Source organism: Pipra filicauda, unplaced genomic scaffold (genome assembly GCF_003945595.2).
Source record: "Pipra filicauda isolate LSUMZ 115617 unplaced genomic scaffold, ASM394559v2 scaffold1421_size33978_pilon, whole genome shotgun sequence".
In the NCBI taxonomy this organism is placed as follows: domain Eukaryota; kingdom Metazoa; phylum Chordata; class Aves; order Passeriformes; family Pipridae; genus Pipra; species Pipra filicauda.
This window is the reverse complement of record NW_024103898.1, coordinates 21139-27027: the sequence shown is the minus strand read 5'-3', so window position 1 is coordinate 27027 and position 5889 is coordinate 21139.

Genomic DNA, 5889 nt, shown 5'->3' with positions numbered 1-5889 from the left:
TTGTGGCTCAGCCCTGTGCCGTGGGATAAATGGGACGGGGACGGACACAGGGGACAAGTTTTGGGGCCGGAGCTGGACCCGCGGCAGGGGGGAGTGGGATGATCGTTGCAGGACCCACCACGACCCAAATTTGGGGATTTGGGGCACCCCCAAAGGGCCCGGGAGGTGCTGGGCTCCCCCATCCCTGCTCAGCCGTGGGTGTCCAACCCTCCCCGTCCCCCGTGTCCCCCCCGAGGCTGCCGAGAAACCCCGGCACTGCCGGGTGACAACACCAGTGGAGCCACTTAATCACCGGCGCGTCGTGTCCCCATTTCCACGGCCAAACCCCCGGGGCCTGGCTGGGGGCGGCCACAACCGCGCGGGGACCCTCGGTGGAAGCCCACCCTGCCCCGAATCCCACGGGAAAAGGCTTCGGTGCCTCTCCAGAGCCGGGACCGGGCCGGCAGCGCCGCGATCCCGGCGTGCCCACACCTCCCGGCGAGCCTGCCAAGCGCCCGGCCGGGCGGAGGGTGCAGGGAACTCCTTCGCCCCGGGGAAAACTCTCCTGGTTTTCATCATCCCAGGGAATGGCTCCACCGCCGCCGCCGCCACCAAAACGCGGCCGCCCGTGGGGTGAGCGTGGCACCACGGCCCGGCTGGGGCAGGAACGGGGATGGAGCTCCTGGGATGGGGACACCGGGATGGGGACACTGGGGTGGGAAACCCAGGGTGGAGACTTTGGGATGGGGACCCCTGGAATGGGGACACTGGGATGGAAAGCCCGGGTTGGGGACCCCGGGATGAGGACATTGGGGTAGGACCCCGGGGACAGGGATCCCAGGGTGGGGACACTGGGATTGGGACCCCAAGGTGGGAGCAGTGGAATGGGGGCACTGGGATGGGGACCCTTGGATGTGAAGGGGCAGGACAAGCAGCTGAGGGGGTTTGGCAGGGCAGAGGTGGGGGGAACACACACAAGTGCTCTGTGGGGCACGGGGGGGATAGGGGGAGGATGTGGGGGGACCCCAACCCTCAGGGTCTCGCTGCCTCTCCTCCCCTTCTGCCTGCCTGGGAGGATCCAGGGGCCATTCCCGGGGCTCGGAGGAAGGGGGACCCCCAAGTGTTATTGGGGCCGGGGTGGTGGCCCTGGGCTCCCTGGCTGCCCCCCTGGTTGCCAGATTGTGGCCACCAGCATCTCTCTGGGGCTGGGAGCAGTTTGCTCCAGGCACTGCCCGACCCCCATCCTGATCCCCAAAACCCATCCCAAGCCCCATTCCAGGCTCCATCCCAAGCCCCAGCCCCACAGGCAGCAGGGCCCCCATGGTGGCAATGCTGTCCCAGGTGTCCCCCAGCCTCCAGCTCCCCCACAGCCACCAGGAACAACCTTCCCTTCCCTGTTCCCTTCCCTGTGCATCGTGCACATGTGGCACGTCCCCTGTCCCTTCCCTTCGGGGTCTCCTCCCAGTCTCCCCAGTGCTTCAGGGACTGGGCTGGCGGGAGGGAGACGTGTCCCTGCCCGGGGATCCCAGCTGCTGGATGGCTCCTATCCCGGCTGTTCCCGGCGTGGCTCCTCTCCAGGGAGGGATGTGGGACACGCAGTGTGTGTCTCCTGCAGGGACAGGGATCTGGGAAGGCCCCGACCCTCATCCCACTGGCACCGGACCCCAAGGCCCCGCCCGGGACCCTCCAGACCCCTCCCAAAACACCCCGCGGGAGATGCTGGGATGTGTCCAGGGGACAGCGGCTGGATGGGGCAGTGGCCCAGGGCTGTGAGGAGCAGGGAGGGAGGGATTTGGGGGGGCCGGGAATCTTGGGGGGACTCCTGGAGCCCCCTGAGCAGGGCTGGAGCCTCGGCTGGGACCACAAACGGGGAGGGAATTGCGGCGATGCCGGAGCATTCCAGGGGGGATCTCCTCTGTCTGCAACCCTGAGCCGTGCCTTGAAATTACAACTAATTACAGAGCTCATTTGCATAAATTATAAGGCAAGAGGCAAACGCCTCCAACCCCTCGCAGTGATCAGGCAGCAGGAGCCGCTCCGGGAAGGGATGGGAGGGGACCGAGGCGTGACTGGGGGGGGTTCTGGGTCCTGCCGGAGCCGGGGTGGGGGCAGGAGGGGTCGGTGCTCCCCAAAAACGCAGCGGGACCCCGTGTGAGGGTGGGCACGAGGCAGCAGCGACCCCCCCCTGCTCCCCCGAGCTGCCCCCGGAGTTGGGCACAGCCTGGTCCTGCCCGGGGGAGGGGGGACAGGACCCTCGATGTGCCCCGTGGGTGATGGAGGGGGGTGGGAAGGGCTGGCACGGGGCGGGGGCGGTGCCGGATTGGGGTTGGGGACACCCCTGTCCCCAGGGAAATAGGGCTGGGGGATGAAGGGAGAGACAAAGAGATGGAGGGATGGAGGGATGGAGGGAGAGAGAGATGGAGGGAGAGAGGAGGAGAGTCACCTCCCAGCCCCCCAGGAGCAGGGGGACGGAGGGATGGAAGAACAGGGATGTCCCCCCAAGCTCCAGGGGGACAGAGGGACACCCGAGCCCCCTCCCAGCCCTGGGGGCCGAGCACTTCAAACGCTCCCGGCTCCGGAAAGGGCGGCAATTTCCTGCTCTGCCATAAAACAAATTGGGGGGGGGGGGGATCGGAGGGAGGAGGAGCGGGGTCGGGGCATGTCCGTGCAGGGACGGGGGACAGGGGGTGTCACATCCACGCGTGTGACCCCCCCGGCGCGCCGCGTGCCTGTGAGCACGTCCCTGTGCACCCCCCGCACCCGTGGGTGGGTGCTGATCTCGGGGTGCCCCGGGGGGGTAACCCCGGGGGGGTCTGCAGCGGGTGCCACGGGGCTGCGCCGTCTGGGTCGCCCCGTCCCGAGGGGACACCCCCGGGGGCGGCCGCGGGGCCTCAGACGGGGAGAGACACTCCGGGATCCTCCCCGGAGGTTTTGGGGGGGGCCCCACCACACCCAGACAGCCCCGAGGGGGTGACGCTGGGGTGATGTTGAACCCCCCCCGAGATGCTGGCGGGAGCCTTGGGGGGGACCCCGAGACTGCTGGGGGTGGCACGGTGGGCACGGTGCCAGCTGGGTCAGGGACGGTGGTGGCACTGGGTGGTCACAGCCCTCGTGGGGTGGTCACAATCCCCGTGGAGGGGCCACAGTCCCCATGGAGGGGTCACAGTCCCCACGGGGGTGGCACAGTGACCGTGGGGTGATCACATCCCCACAGGGGTTTCACAGCCCCCATGGGGGGGGGTCACAGCCCCCTCTGGGTTGTCACAGACTCCACTGGGTGGCCACAGTCCCAAGGGATGTCCCCATGGGGCGGCCATAGTCCCATGGGGTGCTCACAGCCCCTTTTTGGGGTGTCGCAGCCCCCACGGGGTGATCCCACTTCCCACGGGGGTGTCACACTCGCCCTGGGGTGCTCCCAGTAAACGGTGGGACACAAACCTATCCCTGTCCCCAAACTGTGCCATCACGGGGATGAGGACCCAGCCCAGTGCCAGCCGTGGTGTCCCGGGGAACGGCTGGCACCCCTGGGAACTGCTGGCACCCCTGGGAATGGCTGGCACCCCCGGGAATGGCTGGCACCCCCGGGAATAGCCGGCACCCCCGGGAACAGCCGGCACGGCGCTGCCCACCTGCTCCCCGAAGACAAGGGCACCTGCCTGCCTGGCAGAGATCCCTATCGGGATTATCGCGATGGGATTCCCGTGCCCGCAGTGCGTGCCAGGTCACGGCGTGCCCGGAGGGAGCAGTTTCCTCACGGGGAGCAGGAATTACTGTCGGGACTCGACCTCTCCGCGACGCGGCGACGGAGCTGCCGGCTCGGAGCGGGGTTAAATGGGAGCCTTAATTTGGGGTTTAATTAGTCCCGTGTTAATCTCGCCGCCGTATCTGCTCCCGGCCGGCCCGGCTGTCAGTCAGGGCATGGGGAAACCTGCCTGGCACGGCGCGGGGAGCGCCCGGCAGCGCCCGCCCGGGATGGGGCACGTGGAGGCAGCGGGAATGGGGGCGTGGGGATGGAGCGGGGACGGGCACAGGGACACGCGGCTGCAGCAGGGAGGGGACACCGGGGACAGCTCTGGGGACAGGGACGCGGCTGCACCGGGAATGGGGCACAGGGATGTGGTGGGGACGGGGAGCGTGGATGCAGATGGAACGGGGATGTGGGGATGGATCGGGGATGGGGACAGGGACACCGGGCTGCTCTGGGGACGTGCAGGCACATCGAGGACAATTCCGGGCTGAACTGGGGACAGGGACACAGGCACCGAAAACAGGGATTTGTGGCCGCGCTGGGAACGGGCAGATGGATGCAGCGGGAAGGGGGATGTGGGGTCGCATCAGGGACAGGGAAAGGGACACGGGGCTGCGCCGGGAACGGGAACACGGGTGCAGAAGGAATTGGGACATGTGGATGCACTGGGGACAGGGACACCGGGCTGCACCAGGGACACAGGGACTGGAAACAGGGACACGCGGTGGCTCCAGGGACAGGGAACTGGGCTGGGAAGGGTGAAGGGCACAGGGCCAGGCTGGCAGTGAGGAGGTGCTGCAATTCCCGTCACTGAGCGTGGGCTCGGGCACAAATCCCACTGGCACAGGGCACGGGGTGGGTGGCAGGGGGCTGGGGACAGGGACAGCAGGGCTGGGGACTGCAGGGGGTGGCGTGTCCTCACCCCCTGTCACAGCTCTGGGTCCTCTGGGTCCTCCAGGTGAAGCCTGACCAGGGTCCTCACTGTGTGTTCCCATGTCCCCATCCCAGCCTTGCTGTGCCAACCTGTCCCTGTCCTCATCTCACTGCACAGCCCCTTGTCCCTGTGTCCCTGTGTTCCCATTTCCTTGTGTCCCTGTGTCCCTGTGTCCCATGTTCCCACCTCAGCCTTGCTGTGCCAACCTGGGCATCCCTGTCCCCCTCTCACTGCACAGACCCCCGTCCCTGTGTCCCTATATCCCTGTATCCCTATATCCCTGTATACCTATATCCCTATATCCCTGTATCCCTATATCCCTGTGTGTGTCCCTGTGTCCCTCTCCCAGCCTTGCTGTGCCAACTTGTGTGTCCCTGCTTGGAAGGTGGCAATGCCACATGGGATGTCCCCTGACAGCCTGAGCTGAGCTTTTGGGGTCCCCCTTGTCCCCTGCTCGGTGTCCCCTGGCCCAGTGCCACGTGGGGGGTCCCCTGGCAGCGCTGGGGTCCCGCTCTGGGGTGCAGGGACACATTTGGGGTGCGGGGCAGGTGACATGGGCACATCCCAGACGAGGCCATCCCCGTGTCCCTGGTGACACCTGTGGAGCTTCCCGTGGCTTTTCCAAGCGTGGCCGGAGCCAGAGCCCATCCCAGGGGTGCCCACGGGTGTCCCCCACCCCCGGGGACCCCCCCAACCCCACCCTGGAACCCTGGGGGCGAGGGGGGCTCTGCCCGACCCCAACCCCCCCCAAGCTGTGCCCTGGGGGACCCCCGGGTGGGTTTGGGGGTGCCGGGGCGGCGGTGCCAGGCGGTGAGTAAGCGGAGAGGGAGGGAGGGAGGGAGGGGGGTAATTAAAGGGAGGCGCTCCCGCCGCAGCAGGTTCCCACAAATGGGAGGCCCCGCGGCCACAGACACGGCACAACAAAGCACCGGGCAATTATTTGGCTCCACTGGGAGCTGCTGGTCCCGTGGTGGGGACTGGAGAGCCAGCTGGGCACCCCCCGGACTGGCAGCGCTGGCACCGGGGCAGGGGGGTCGTGGGGTGGTTGGGAGGACGCCCCTCTGGAGGGTTTGTGGGGTGAGGGGGGGGACACTCGGATGTGGGGAGGGATGTGGCGGTGGGAGGGGGGAGGGTGGGGTGGGCACCCTTGACCCCCCTCTGACACCCTGAACCCCCCCACCGAGCACCCCAATCTCTACAAGGGGGCTGGGGACCCCCAACCCCTCTG